Consider the following 15,312-nt stretch of genomic DNA (forward strand, 5'->3'; position numbering starts at 1 on the left):
GCAGGATGGGAATCTGTGAGGCTCCCTCTGAATTCTAGAATGTGTAAAAGTGTCTTGAGCTTGCTGCCTTCCAGGGCTTTCAAACAAGAAGCGGGACACATACCTTTCAACTCTGAGATCCCTGAACTTATTTAGGAGACCTAGGACCCTCGAATTTGTTCAGGAATAGGGCACGAGGCTGTTTTTAGGAGGCCCACATAAACATTTTGTGCACCAGCCCTTCTTTCTTTCTTCTCCTCCCTACTGACCAGAAAGTTGTAATTCAGTTAGAGATATGGGATAGGGGCAGGGAAGTGCTGGGTAGAGAAAGGTATAGTCCCTGGCTAGGGCTCCACCCCTGGGCCTGTGCCCATGGACCTAGGCGAGGACAGGCACTCCTGCCTTCGGGCCCAAATGTTGCATTTTCCAAGACCACCCTGGCTCACCACACCTCCATCCTGTGCTTATAAAAACCTGAAGACCCTAGGGGGCAGGAACACCAGTGGCTGGACGTTGAAAGGAACAGAGTGGTAGAAGAGCGCACTGACAGGCACCAGCAGATGCTGGCAGGCCATCGACCAGTGGAGCAACGTGGAGTTTGGCTGGGGCAGTCGCAAGAGAGCCTGGCCAGGGGCAGCCCAGCTCCGGCGGAGAAACCACCCCCCCACGCCATCCCCCTTCTGGCCTCCCCGTCCACCTCGCTGAGACCTACTGCTCAATAAAAAACCTTGCACTCATTCTCCAAGCCGACGTGTGATCCGATTCTTCTGGTACTCCAAGGCAAGAACCCCAGGATACAGAAAGCCCCCTGTCCTTGTGATAAGGCAGAAGGTCTAACAGAGCTGATTCACACAAGCTGTCTGCGGAAGGCAAGACTGAGAAAGCACCCTGTAACTCACGTCCACTGGGGCTTCAGGAGCTGGAAGCATTCACCCCTAGATGCTGCCGAGGGGTGGGAGCCCCACAACCTGCCCATCTGCATGCTCCTCCTGGAGGTTTGAGCAGCAGTCACCGAAGAAGCGAGTTGCTCGCCCTGAGAGGGGGATAAGGAACTTTTCCCATTGCATTAGGATGGCACATGTATGGGGGCTGGAATTTGGATTTCTATACATATTTTAATTTATATCTGGGATCTCTCTTTTAAACTCAAAATCAATGGCTGGGCATAATGGTTCACACCTGTAATCCCAGCACTTTGGGAAGCTGAGGCAGGTGGATTTCCCGAGCTCAGAAGTTTAAGACCAGCTTGGGCAACATGGCAAAACCCCATCTCTACCAAAAATACAAAAAATTGGCCAGATATGAAGGCGCATGCCTGTAATTCCAGCTATTCAGGAGGCTGCGTGGGAGGATTGCTTGAGCCTGGGAGGCAGAGGTTGCAGTGAGCTGGTCACACCACTGCACTCCAACCTGGGTGACAGAGTGAGACCCTGTCTAAAGAAACCAAACAAAACTGAAGCCTGGAAGTCTCATTGGGAGGAGAGTCATGATATGAAGAGAAACACAGGAGAGAGGAAAGCACTATTTTATTCCATTGCATATAGTGTAAAAATGAAATGACACAAAATAATTTAAAATGAAAGGTATAGTCCTCTTCTCCCCACCCACAACCTCCTGTTCCTCCACCTCCCAACTCTCAGATTGCTACCCAGGGGCAGCCGATTTACAACTATTTGGTTGTAACTTCTGGGAGATTGCACCACATCTCTCTTTTTTCACTTTATTAAAATGCTGACTTTATTTCACATTTGTATTTTTGTCCCTCCACAATTTCCATGTCTGACCACTGCTACTACTATGTCCTGTCATAACATTCCACACACACTTCAAACCAAGCAAAGGGTGGAGTTCCATCTTTAAAAATGAAACAGGCATTTTGGAAAACACATTCTTGGCAATGGAACCTGGACAATGTTTATCAAACACAGTAGGGAAAGTTCTCACTCTGCATTATAAAAAGGACAGCCAGATAGCAACTGTTGCAGAAATGAAGTAAGAGGGAAAATCTTAAACAAATTGCTTAAACTACTTGCTTTTTTTCCTTCCTTTTTTTTTTTTTTTTTTTGAGATGGAGTTTTGCTCTTAATGCTCAGGCTGGAGGGCAATGGCGCGATCTCGGCTTACTGCAACCTATGGCTCCTGGGTTCAAGCAATTCTGCTGCCTCAGCCTCCTGAGTAGCTGGGACTACAGGTGTCTGCCACCGTGCCCAGCTAGTTGTTTGTATTTTTAGAAGAGATGGGGTTTCACCATGTTAGCTAAGCTGGTCTTGAACTCCTGGCCTCAGGCGATCTGCCCACTTCGGCCTCCCAAAGTGCTGGGTTAACAGGCGTGAGCCATGGCGCCCCGTCTAACCGGTTTTCTTAGAGACTTCCTTCACTGCCAGAGATCTTGAATAGCCTCCTGGTCAGTCATCCAGAAGTAGCTCCTCACATAATTGATAAACTTGGCTTCCACTTTGGGAAGAGAACCACCTTTTTTCATACTTACTGAATTTTTGCTTTAATGTCTTCTACAGAACTAGGTCCTTTTAATGTTTTAGGAAATTTTTCCTGTTTTTTTGAAGGATTCTTGTCCTTTTGATCTTGGTGTTGATGATGGTTTTGAGTCTTTTCCATTCTGATTTGACTTTTGTGCATTTTTGGCTGGAGTCTGTCATGTAGATTTCTTCACTGGCGCTTTTCTTCAGTTTCCTCATCATCAAAATCATCATGATCGTCATCATCTTCATCATCATCATCATCTTCAGAAGCAGCAAGTTTTACTTTTTTTTGTGGAAACTTGCTGCCACCTCCAGGCGCCGGCAGACTGCTTTCCAGATTCACATCGTCCTCCTCTTCATGTTCTGACTCTGCATCTTCCTTCACAGCCACTAAGTCCTGTAATATCACTGGCCCCAAACCACACTTCAACCATAGGACCACTGGTGGTGTTATTTCAAAGCCCCCAAGGAAACCGTTGTCTGTACTGACATTTTCAAAGTTGCCAGTGTTACTTTAATTGGACTGCCTTCGTAATTCATTCCTCTGCTTCAACAATGTGCAATTCATCCTGTGCACCAGCCCCTAAGCTGACCGTTCTTAGAGAAAACTGGTGCTCATTTTCATGGTTATCCACCTTAAAGTCATCATCTTTGTCAGCCTTTAGTTCATGACCGAAAAGAGAGTCCTGGGGCCTCAGGGGGCTCATGTCCATGTCCATCAAATCTTCCATCAGGTGGCAGCAGGCACATAGGTGGGAGAGAAGGCGGACGGAGATAAATGACCACTGCTCAGGAGAACAGCTGCACAGAATGGAATCACACCAGGGATAAGCCACACCACGTCTCTTACTAATAAATGTAAACACCACAACTCCCTGACTTAACATTAGTCATTACTGACTGACTTCTTGCTAGGCTAGATTCAGATTTGGCTCATTTACAGGTTCTCTTTTTCTGCTTTATTCTTTTTTTTTGAGACAGAATCTCAGTCTGTTACCCAGGCTGGAGCGCAATGGCATGATCTCGGCTCACTGCAACCTCCGCCTCCTGGGTTCAAGCAATTCTCTTGCCTCAGCTTCCCGAGAAACTGGAATTACAGGTGTACGCCACCGTGCCCCACTAATTTTTGTATTTTTAATAGAAACAGAGTTTCACCATGTTGGCCAGGCTGGTCTCAAACTCCTGACCTCAGGTGATCCACCCGCCTCAATCTCCCAAACTGGTGGGATAACAGGTGTGAGGCACTGCCCCCTACCCTCTGCTTTATTCTTTTAAACTGAGTTTTATCATCATAAATGTAAGTAATAAACTTACCCTTAATTTCTAGCTCTATCAACTAGAAGCAATACCTCTTGCCTTCCCACTTTGTAAGATCAGGATATTGGTGCTGTTTCCTTCCCTGCATTTCTTTCCCCTTTATCTCTTCCCTCTGTGAATATGGAACTGCTGTGCAGTTAGGTCTTATGTGCTTTGGTGGTAGACTGACTCTAGAAGTCAGAGATGAATAACTGGCGTCCACACTATTGGACTATGTGAACCGTGTTCACTGCAGATCCAGGTCGTGCCTGGGGCTGATATTTCTTGTTTGGCGCAGTATTTCCCCACCCCTGGAGTTTCTGTTCATTTTTTTTCTTTGTTAAAGACTTTATTTTCACCTGGTTCTTTGTAAGTGTGCAACGTTTCTTTTTTCATTACTTGCCTTATCAGATCTTTAATTTTTTCGTTTTTTTTTTTTTTTTTTTGAGATGGGGTTTTCGCTCTTTTTACCCAGTCTGGAGTGCAATGGCGTGATCTCGGCTCACCGCAACCTCCGCCTCCTGGGTTCAGGCAATTCTCCTGCCTCAGTCTCCTGAGTAGCTGGGACTACAGACACGCGCCACCATGCCCAGCTAATTTTTTTGTATTTTTAGTAGAGTCGGGGTTTCACCATGTTGACCAGGATGGTCTCGATCTCTTGACCTCGTGATCCACCTGCCTTGGCCTCCCAAAGTGAATTTTTTTGTTTTTTGAGACAAGGTTTGGCTCTGTTGCCCAGGCTGGAGCACAGTGGCATGATCTCAGCTCACTGCAACCTCCGCCTCCTGGGTTCAAGCCATCCTCCCACCCCAGCCTCCCCAGTAGCTGGGGCTACAGGCGCACACCATTACACCCAACTAATTTTTGTGTTTTTTTGTAGGGTTGGAATTTCGCCATGTTGCCCAGGCTGGTCTTGAACTCGTGAGCTCAAAGCAATCCGCCTGCGTTGGCCTCCCAAAGCAGATCTTTAATTTGTCGAAGTTCCCAAGTGTAGAAAATGCCCAGGGTCCTCCCCTTTCCTTGAATTCCTCCTCTTTTCTTCCCACATTCATATATATTGACTGTTCCCCAGGTCTGTTGACTACTCTCTCCTGAAGACCTCTCCTCATTTAAGAGTTGGATTCAGCACCTTCTAGATTTGTTCTCCAGCTTGGAGAGGGCGTATTGAGGGATCTCTCAGCTTCCACAATCACATGAGCCAATTCCCATAATCAATCTCTCATGTATCTATGTATGCATCTTGTTGGCTGTGTGTCTCTGGGAACCCTGACTAACACATGAATCTTACATTGTTGATTTACTCTGTCATTTTGCTGGAGCATTTTGCCCCTGCACTCAAGTGACTCTGTAAGAGAATCATTGTTCTATGCTTTGACACATGCCTGAGCGTGTGCTAATTTTGTTCAAAAGCTTTCTATGATTTCTGACTATCCATAAAAGTCATATAAAAAAGGAGGGCAGGTTTGGACTTAATTATTTTTCCATACTTTCCTTCAATTCCCTCCCTCTCCCCTCTGTGTATTTTATGTTCTTGCCGTACTAATTTGGCATCCATTCTTCTGAGGGACTATGCATGGCTTCTCCTTGGCTGGGAAACAGTTTTTCCCAAGATCATAGTTCATCTGTTCCGAGACACCTAACCCAATTCCTGCTGAGTCAAAAGCAGTGGTTCCTTTAGTGTTTTCTTCAGCTTGCTCTTTCTCTCTCTTTCTTTTTTCCTTTCCCTCCCTCCTACTCTTCCTCCATCCCTCCCTCCCTCCCTCCTTCCTTCTTCTTTTCTTCCTTTTTTCTTCTTTTTTTTTTTTTTTTGTTTTTTCACAGAGTCTTGCTCTGTCACCCAGGCTGGAGTACAGTGGCACAATCTTGGCTCACTGCAACCTCCACTTCCCGGGTTCAAGTGATTCTCCTGCCTCAGCCTCACAAATAGCTGGGATTACAGGTGGGCACCACCACGCCTGGCTAACTTTTGTATTTTTAGTAGAGACAGGATTTCACCATGTTGGTCAGGCTCGTCTTAAACTCTTCACCTTGTGATTGGCCCACCTCAACCTCCAAAGTGCTGGGATTACAGCTGTGAGCCACTGGGCCCAGAACTCCTGACCTAAGGTGATCTGCCTGCCTTGGGCTCCCAAAGTGCCAGGATTAAAGGCGTGAGCCACTGCACGTGGCCCAAATTTTCTTTATAATGATGTTTCTCTTCCAGAGAACTGTTAATTTTCATTCACCTATTTTACTATGATGTTTCCTGTGCTACTGTTTTCAGAAAAATGTACTTGGATTAAATGAAAAATCTTCTAAGTAAAATTCTCAAAGTACTTAATATATTTAAAAAATCGTATTCAGATTTTAAAGGGCTCTGTTCTCATTAACCTTATTTTTTTTTAACTTTTAAGCTCAGGGGTACAAGTGCAGGTTTGTCACACAAGTAAACCTATGTCATAGGGGTTTGTTGTACAGATTATCTCATTGCCCAGGTCTTAAATCTTTCTAGTCATTCTTGTTTTAGAGATAATTCCATGAACATCTGGCCTCCTGACTTACCCCACTTGGTTGTGAGTTCCTGGAGGATGGTTAATGTCAGTTTTAATATTAATCTTGAGTATCATACCAAAAGGTTTCACTTGATATTATAGAAACGTGTTCACCTAGAGTTTGGTGCCCCCAAAACTCCAGGTAAAGGGCGGTAAAGAGTCACACCACGTGTGAAGTGAGAGGGCCAGGGCTGGAATTCTGGCCTTCCTTCTGCAAGCCTCATGCTCCCCCTGTCCCTAAATGATTTGGCATCCTCTGCATTTTCATATTGTAACTCACTTACAATCGCTTTTGGAAAGAACTAAGATGTGAGTAATAAATCAGTTCTATTGGTTCTAGTAATTTATTACTAACCCTACACTACGGATTTGTAAATACTTATATCTTTTTCTCCATCTCCTCTCTGTCATTGTTTTCTCATCCTACACTGCAGGTTCTACTTGGGCAGAGATTGTGTCTGAAAAGCACAGGACACCATCCTCTTGGGGGTCAGGATTTTGGGCCAAGTGGCTTCTCAATAGCTTGTGCTGTGGCTGATCCTGGTGAGGAGGCAACATGGTGAGCGCAGGATTTGAACCTCTGTTCTTTTCTGATGGGATAAACGAAACAGCCGAAGAGGCTTCTTTCAGAGCACCACCATTTCTTAGCGTCCTTACCAGGGGTGGGTGAGGTGAAGCAGCCTCCCTCCAAGCGGGCCTCAGCCCTCCAGCCACCTGCGATCCAAAGGTGCGGGGCGCGGTCACAGCGCTCTGACCACAAGGGGGCGCTGTTCCCCCAGAGATCGGCGGGCGGAGGCTTCGCGATGACCGAGTTGGCCTCTGCTGGGGGCCTCCTGTCTGTGGCCACCCTTTTTGATACAAATGGGATTGCGCCCTGCGGAACGTCCTGAGGGACCTGTAATTTCCTCTCACTCAGTAGTATCTCTCGGACACCACTGTGTCTCAGCGCTATCGGTGGTTGTTTAGACTGTTTGCGATCTTAGCCAGTGTAAACACATCTGTGACGGTCGTGATGGTCCCACATTGCCCGGAGCCGGGGCTGTTTGTAGAAGCCACTCTTCATCTCGCCGTAGGAGGGGTCCTCGCCTTCTCAGAAGGAGGACGGACTTCCCTGGCTCTGCAAGTGGGCAGTGGGCTATTGGGCACGTGCAGCTGCGCCTCTCCTTGGCTCTCCCAGGGGCTGGCCTAAGGCTTTTCCTCCGCTGACCTCGGGATAATCGTCTGCGATTGTGGGAGCACTGCTGGCCGTGGGTGGGACAGTTACTCGCATTCTCCACGAGCATGCGTCCTCTGCTCTGCTCCTGCCTCTGCACGTTGTGAAGCTCACTGGGGCAGGCCTGGAGACGGAGCTGCGGTGGTTCGCAGAGTTCATTTTGGCCGAAATCTAACAATGCAGAGAGATTTGACTGCTGTTAGTTTACTGCAAAAGTAATTGCGGTTTTTGCCATGAAAAGTCCTGTTTTACTCCCAGGCATATATTTCACGTGATTCACCACTCGGAAGAGATGTGATGACTTCATACCCTCCAAGCCACAGCGTGGGCCCTGGAGGCAGAGGACCCAGGTTCAAATCCTGATCCTTTCATTCATTTACTAGCTTTGTGACCTTTGGCAAATCACCCTTTCTGAGACTCAGTTTAGGATTCTGGAACGTGGACTATTTAAATAGTGGGTAGAATGAACTTGACACATTGCGTGACACATAGGAAATGCAGAAGAAATGTTAGCTCTTGCCATTTTGACCTGTGCTCTGAAACTGTCAAAATGGCATAGAAATTATCTGATTCTTGAAGGTTTGTGAAAATTTGTAAATTTTATCTGGCTGGCAACCTTTTAGAGAGTTAGATCAGAGCTTCCCAAACACGGCCTGTGGGACAAATCGAGCCCTATGCTCTCTTTTTTTTTAAATATAGTCTGAAAGGTAAGAATTGATCTTATATTTTTTAATGGTTAAAAAATCAAAACAAGGCCAGGTGCAGTGGCTCATGCCTGTAATCCCAACTCTTTGGGAGGCTGAGGCAGATCAATCACCTGAGGACAAGAGTTCAAGACCAGCCTGATCAATATGGTGAAACCCTGTCTCTACTAAATAAATATAAAATTACCTGGGCATTGTGGTGGGTACCTGTAATTCCAGGTACTTGGGAGGCTGAGGTAGGAAAATCGCTTGAACACGGGAGGCTGAGTTTGCAGTGAGTGGAGGTCGTGCCACTGCACTCTAGCCTGGGCAAAAAGAGCAAAACTCCATCTACGAAGAAAAAAATATCAAAATATTTTTTGTCAGTGTTTTCTGACATATGGAAATTATGTGAAATCAAATTTCAGGGTTCAGAAATAAAGCCTTATTGGGAAACAAACACATTCATGTGAAAAGAAACCCAGGGTGGAAACGGCTATGTCAGAGGCGTCTGAAACGTTGCTGGGTGGGCAGGAAGAGTTGGACCCGGGCCTGGACACACCCAGATGGAATGTCACCTGAGGAACTGGACCAAACTCTAAACCTCCTCAATAATCAGGTACATTTAATGTAGTCCATTTATATTGGGCCTGATCACAAATCTCCTGGGGAGATAGCTGTGCCAACATAAGCTGATCACCAGCTAGAGACTTTCTAAGCTGTCAATCAACCACCATTAATCATGGACAGTGCTACATTGTCCCACCTGTGTAAACTGACAGTTAACCTCTATAAGCTCCTCTTCAGCCTCACTTGGATTTAGCTGCTTGCTAGATTTGTGTCCCCCGCATTGCAATTCCTCTTCCGTTTGCTGCCCTGTTGACAATCATTTGTTTGTTACATATTGTCTCTGGCTGCTTTCACCCTAGAGGGGCAGGGTTGAGTAGCTGCAACAGGCCACGGTGGCCCACACACCCTCATGTTTACTACCCGGCCCACTGCAGAAAGTTTGCTGATCCTGAGTTAGACGACTGATGCTTTCCTTTCTTCTACACTTGTTAGCCTTTCCAGAAATACGTGTAACGAAAGGAGGGCTCTCTCCTTTGCATGTTGGTTTAGCTAGTTGATTGGCTATTTGATCTAGCTAATGGTGTAGCTAATTAGAGATGGCAGGTAGTTTGCAAGAACTTTACTTAGATTATCATTTAGACCTCCACTACTGTAGAGCTGTATAGAGCAATGTGTTAGTTGAAGTCTCTAGAGAGACAGACCCAATAGGAGATTATTTACCACTATATATCTATAGAAATTTATGGGGGGATTTGTTAGGGAGCTGGCTCGTGTGATGATGGAGGCTGGGAAGTCACAGGGCAGGCCTTCTGTGAGCTGGTCCAAGTCCAAAGGCCTCAGAGCCACAGGAGCTGATACTGTGAAATGAAGTCTGAGGCCAAAGACCTGAGAAACTGGGAGGCAGCTGATGCATGTTCCAGAGTCCAGAGAACGTGAAGTTCCGACGCCCTGGGGCAGGAGAAGAAGAGTGTCCCAGCTCCTGAAGGGAGACAGCAAGAGCACATTCACCCTTCTTCTGCCTTTCTGTTGTAGGTGGGCCCTCAGCTGACTAGATGGTGCCAGCCCACACTGGGTGACGGTGGATCTTCCCGGGGATTCAAATGCCAACCTCTTCTGAATACACCCTCACGGACACACCCAGCAAGAGTGGTTTACCAGCTATCTGGGTATCCCTTAATCCAGCCAAGCTGACACTTGAAATTAACCCTCAGAAGCAGGGAAAGCTGAAAATGAAGCCTGAGCGTTCCATTTCTGTGCGTCTTAGGGCCAAGGGCCGGCACTGAAGTCCCGTGCCGTGTGTCTGCCTGGGGCCATCCCGGCCACCCCACCTGTTTCTTCCAAGCTGGACTGACACAGTTATCCTGCCTATGCTCAAATGAATCTAGACCATTCTCTTCCCAGAGCTACTCTAGAATATGTTCCTTCCCACTGATGAATGAGAAGAAATAATGTATGTGAAAGTACTTGATGAGATGTAGAGTAGAATCATATACTGGACACGATTGTGCTTTTATACAATCGGCTGGCTGAGTTCATGTAGCTTGCCTGACCAGCCTGGAGCGGCCTTTCCAACTGCCAGCTGAAGTCTCCTCCGGGTGATCCTGGGCTCCTCCTCTGCTGCTGGTGTTGGCTCTGCCCTTTGGACAAAGAAGGTGTGCTTGCTGATCCAGAGCTGCCTTTCCTGGTTGGCATTCCTGTTGTTTTTATTATTATTATTATTTTTGTGTGTGTTTTGAGACGGAGTTTCGCCCTTGTTGCCCAGGCTGGAGTGAAATGGTGGCCACTGCACCCTCCGCCTCATGGATTCAAGTGATTCTCTTGCCTCAGCCTCCTGAGTCGCTGGGATTACAGGCATGTGCCTCCATGTCCAGCTAATTATGTATTTTTAGTAGAGATGGGGGTTTCTCCATGTTGGTCAGGCTGGTCTGGAACTCCTGATCTCTGGTGATCCACCTGCCTTGGCCTCCGAAGCTAGTAGGTGGTGGAGCTGAGACAAGAACATTCAGCCCTTTGTAACAGGTCTGTGCCAATAAATTCCCACTGACTGAATTTCCACTCTAAAGCTAGGAGCCCCTCCAGATCACAAGAATAAACATGGGCCAGAGTCACAGGACCCCACGAGCTTAGAGAACAGAAAGAAGATATGTAGATTCATGAACCAGCTGGAACACACCACCCCTGAGTCCTGGCAGCCAAGAGTCCTCCTGAATCCAGAGCTAGCGGTAGTGGGTGCTGGTGCTGGGGCTGGAGAGCTAAGGGGCAGCTTAGCCAAGGAGCCTCCCTCGCCGCCCATCATTGCTGCTTTTCCTGTAATTTCACTGTGTCCCCTGGAGGTGGACATTTGAGAACTTGCATAAGTTTAGCTGTGACGTTCCCTCGACCCCACCCCTATATATCAACAGAAGTATGTGACGCAGCTGATGAACTGCAGCTCATAGAGTTGATCTTTTCCCTGGACTCAAGGTCACTGCATGCAGCAGGCAGACCCATTCAGTTCCAACCTGACTTGTGAGGAGCTTGTTCATAGTGGTTTCCCAAAAGAAGAAGAAAAATTTGAGAGTGAGCCACCGTCTACAGCTAAAGGAGCCCTGAGTCTAGGTTAGGACTAGGGCACCATAGAGATCTGTTGGAAAGAGGCGAGAAACTGACTTTTTAACAAGAAACTACACGTGAAGGCCATAGTGTTAACGCTACAGGGAAACCCACACCCAGTACTCAGATATGCTATCAGGCTCACGACTATGCCAAATGTCATGTTGAGGTCTGAAGGGAATGGGTGAATGAGCAGAAAGAACACCTTGGGGGGCGTAGGCAGGTGAAAGATGATGAGATTCAGCAGCAGCTCTCATCCATGGCCTTCTCATCAGCAGCTTACTTACACCGGCTCTCTCGAACTGTTCACCCTGCCTCAGTTGCTTAGTCCGGCAGCTACCCCACAGCTGCCTAACAGGCTGTCCCTTGCTCTCAGGGTCAGCAGCTTCATTCTTTCTCTCTCTGGGCACAAGCAAGTTGAGCTGTGTCCTGGCTCCCCACTGTTCATCTGCAAAGAGAGACAGCTCTGCGCCTCCCTCTTTATCTGGGCGCAAGAGCACCTGCACAGTGTCAATAGGGCAATTATACCTTTGACAGACAATAGTGGCTTAGAGCCGAGTGGCGGCCTTCCCTGTGTTATGGCTATGGTGGTGACCTTCTCTATGTTATGTCCGCATGGCTGTGGTAATGAGTGGAGGGTGGGGGAGCCCCCTGTGCTCTAGACTCACTGAGTCACTCTGGATGTTTACCAAGGCCTATCCTTGACCAAAGGATAGCCATATTTCTTACACTTCACCCCCTTGGCTGAGGGAGACATCGGCCTTGGATACACAGGTTATACACATAAGCTTTGAGTACATAGACTCGATGTATACACACAGGCTTTATATATAAGTTTTGGGCACATTGGCTTGATCCACAGGCTTGAGGCACAGGCCTTACATTCCACCCGCTAGGCTGAAGGAGTCCTTAGTGGGGATCCATGCACATGGGGCAGCATGTTGGACCCATGGGTTACAGTAATAATACAGGGAGCAACACCCTACCACTAATATTCCCGTTATGCTACCTGTGATTATTAAAGCGCAATGTAGGGTGGATGCAGAGACATCACCATCTCTGCAGGCGGTCATCTGTCAGGCACTTAATCACTTTAATCTCCCGTCACGCTCCTTGTAAAGCTGCTGTTATGTCCTGGTGGTTGTTGGGAATAAATTGTACAAAATTGCGGCCCTACAAGGACACGGGTGCCACCTTGGGCAGCTGTGACTCTGTCTGAGGCCACCTGGTTTCGAAGCACCACCTTTCTGATCTCATTAACCTCATCAGTCAGCGAAAGAGGACAACTCCGGTGTAATGCAGGGCCTGAGCCATGTGCTCTGCAGGGTTGTAACTGGCATTTCCGCAGTAGCGACACCTGCTTCAGGGATAGTTACTGCTAATGGATAGAACCACCAGGGGGCCCCCACGCTCACAAAAAGTGAGAACACAGCACCTCCCAGTTCTACGGGCCACTAGGCAATGTGGGAAGCACAGTGGCAGGCACATCAGGCCACTCCCAGGTTCAACGTCCAGTCCAACTGGCTGGCAGATATGGCCATCCTGTGTCCCCACAGACCCATAAACTCCCAGGAGCACAAAGTCCATGGGGGCCTGGCCTTGCTAAGGCCACTTGTTCCACACATGTTATGTTTGCAGAAACCTCAGCAGGCAACTATCCCACATTGACTTCGCCCCAGTACGCGCTCTCCATTGTGGTACCTGCAATGGGGGACCATGTGTTCTTCCAGTAGCCAGCCCCACCCATCATGGACACTATGGGAGTGAGGCAGGGGGCAGACTTGCCATGAGTTTTGCAACGCCCCTTATTCAAAGCTCGCCGTGTTGCATCCCAACATGGGATCCCTTGTCCATGGGACCCCAAGTCTCTAGCCATTTCCAGTTCTTCACAGAAGCTGGATGCACGCACCAGGGCAAGCGGTCTGCAGGTGCTGCCGGAAGGGGCGGTGCAGATCCAACAGCTGGAGATTGGCCAGCCACCTCAGTGTAGGTGTGGGCCCAGTCCATGATGCTGTTGGGGCATACCAACCTGTAACCAAAATGACAAAGCAAGCACACATACTAACAAGGGTAAATCATGTCCCTCAGGCAAAATACAGGCCAATTTTTCATCTTTGGATAACAACAATGCAGCCGCCAAGGGCTTCTCCCCTGGGCAATACCACACGTTCTCAGCTCCCCATGGTTCTTTTGGGTCCTGTACCCTTGCCAAAGTTACAGAAGAGCTCATAATAGACCACACAGACATACATATGTCCCCCAGAGGAGGGTCCCTTCCCTGGCCATTCCCCTATGAATGGCCAATTGTGGAGGCCGCACATTAAATACCCAAGGAGTATCATATAAGTCATACTACAGACCTTCCCCCCAGGGGACTGCAATAGCCAACCAGCTGCAGTGAGGGGCTGGAGGGGGGGAACCATGGCCAACACCAGGTTTTGTTTTGTTTTGTTTTTGGCTTCCCCACCTTTAGGGTCATTGGGGCAGGCAATAACAGAGTACCGTTCCTCCCCGTACCTGGTAGGAGAAGGCCATACTTCCTGGCTGCATGGCCTGGCCCTACATGAGTCGCTGGGTAGCTAGATAATTCTGCAGCCTCCAGGTAATTAACCACATGGTTAAGACTCAATAAACTGCCCAGCTGTTGGTGTAGAGTACCATAGGTGTCACCTCAATAATTATCATTGAGATTAACCTTGTGGTTAATTATCATCTACATTGCCCTGAGTTCAACCCATTAGCTACTTTGCCCACACTTGGTATCCAACCATACAGTGTCAGTACTAGGCTAGACCGTGGCAACAATCCAGGCAGCAGTAGCACTCTGGCTAGGTATACAGACACAGTACACAGAACTATCTGTACACTACATCTCATTAGAAATGGGGGGGTTCCTTAGGCCCCATGGCCTTAACTTGTATTAGGACTACAGACCCTAAAACCTCTTGTAACTCTGCTACTAGGGACTTGTACTTAGTGTACTTTCCTGTTCTAAGCAGGCACCCCACCTTGCTAAAGTGGATGACTGTGCTGTCGCAGTGCAGGGGGTTGTTACCCATGATCGCACCCATCCCACTATTACTAACTGCTTCTCTATTAAGGAATGCCAGAGCTCAGCTCCCTTCCACAGTTAGGACCGAAAGCCTACTGGCATACTCAGGCACTCCACGCGCTGCTATAGGCCCTAAATGAAACTATCTGTGGTTACATGCACATCTAGCTTAAACGGGCACCCCAGTCAACTACCCGTAGGGCTTGCTCTTGCTACATGGCCTGCTTGGCTACCAGGAAGCCTGTCTTAACTGCATTATGCAGTCCCAGCAAGAGGGGCATTGCTGCTTCTAAATGTGCCAGGGAATCGGAGGTTAGCATACCCTTATTAATAAGACCATGACCTATGGCGGGGCTACACATAGGTCCCTGCAGCAGCACTGTGAAAGTCTATTGTCAGTCTCCCATGAAGGCAAACTGTTCCTGGCTCTCTGGAGCAATGTGATTTGAGAGGAATGCATTGGTCAAGTCCACCACACAGTGACATTGTCCCACTTTCATTGTCAAGCAGGCCATCAAGTCCATGATGGAGAGGACAGCTGCATACAGAGGCGGGTGTCACCTTATTCAGTTCTTGATAATCCACTGTCGTCCGCCGAGCTCTATCAGGCTGACTGGCCATACCGGAGAATTGTACGGGCTAGCAGTGCCATGCTCTATTTCCACCTCCTCTAACTTCTTCTTTTTTTTTTGGAGACAGAGTCTCGCTCTGTCACCTAGGCTGGAATGCAGTGGCGCAATCTCGGCTCACTGCAACCTCCGATTCCCAGGTTCAAGCAACTCTCCTGCCTCCGCCTCTTGAGTAGCTGGGATTACAGGTGCCCACCACCATGCCCTTGTGCCAACCACCAGCACAGCTGTAGCCACTGATGAAGGGAGGAGTGAGTTGTGATAGAAGCCAGCTTCTCCATCTCCAA

At 48.1% G+C, this 15,312-nt stretch overlaps 1 long non-coding RNA gene across 1 annotated transcript; it reads right to left on the reverse strand.

The window, feature by feature from the left end:
* Nucleotides 1–12,150: 12,150 nt before the first annotated feature.
* Nucleotides 12,151–15,110, reverse strand: LOC116554906. Its single transcript, XR_004270320.1, has 2 exons — nucleotides 13,862–15,110; nucleotides 12,151–13,373 (listed from the first exon to the last, which is right to left on the reverse strand). It is a non-coding gene; the product is annotated as an uncharacterized LOC116554906 (long non-coding RNA).
* Between the last annotated feature and the right edge of the window lie 202 nt (nucleotides 15,111–15,312).

The sequence above is a fragment of the Sapajus apella genome, unplaced genomic scaffold (genome assembly GCF_009761245.1).
Source record: "Sapajus apella isolate SASKATOON/1434 unplaced genomic scaffold, GSC_monkey_1.0 scaffold14, whole genome shotgun sequence".
NCBI classification, from domain to species: Eukaryota; Metazoa; Chordata; class Mammalia; order Primates; family Cebidae; genus Sapajus; species Sapajus apella.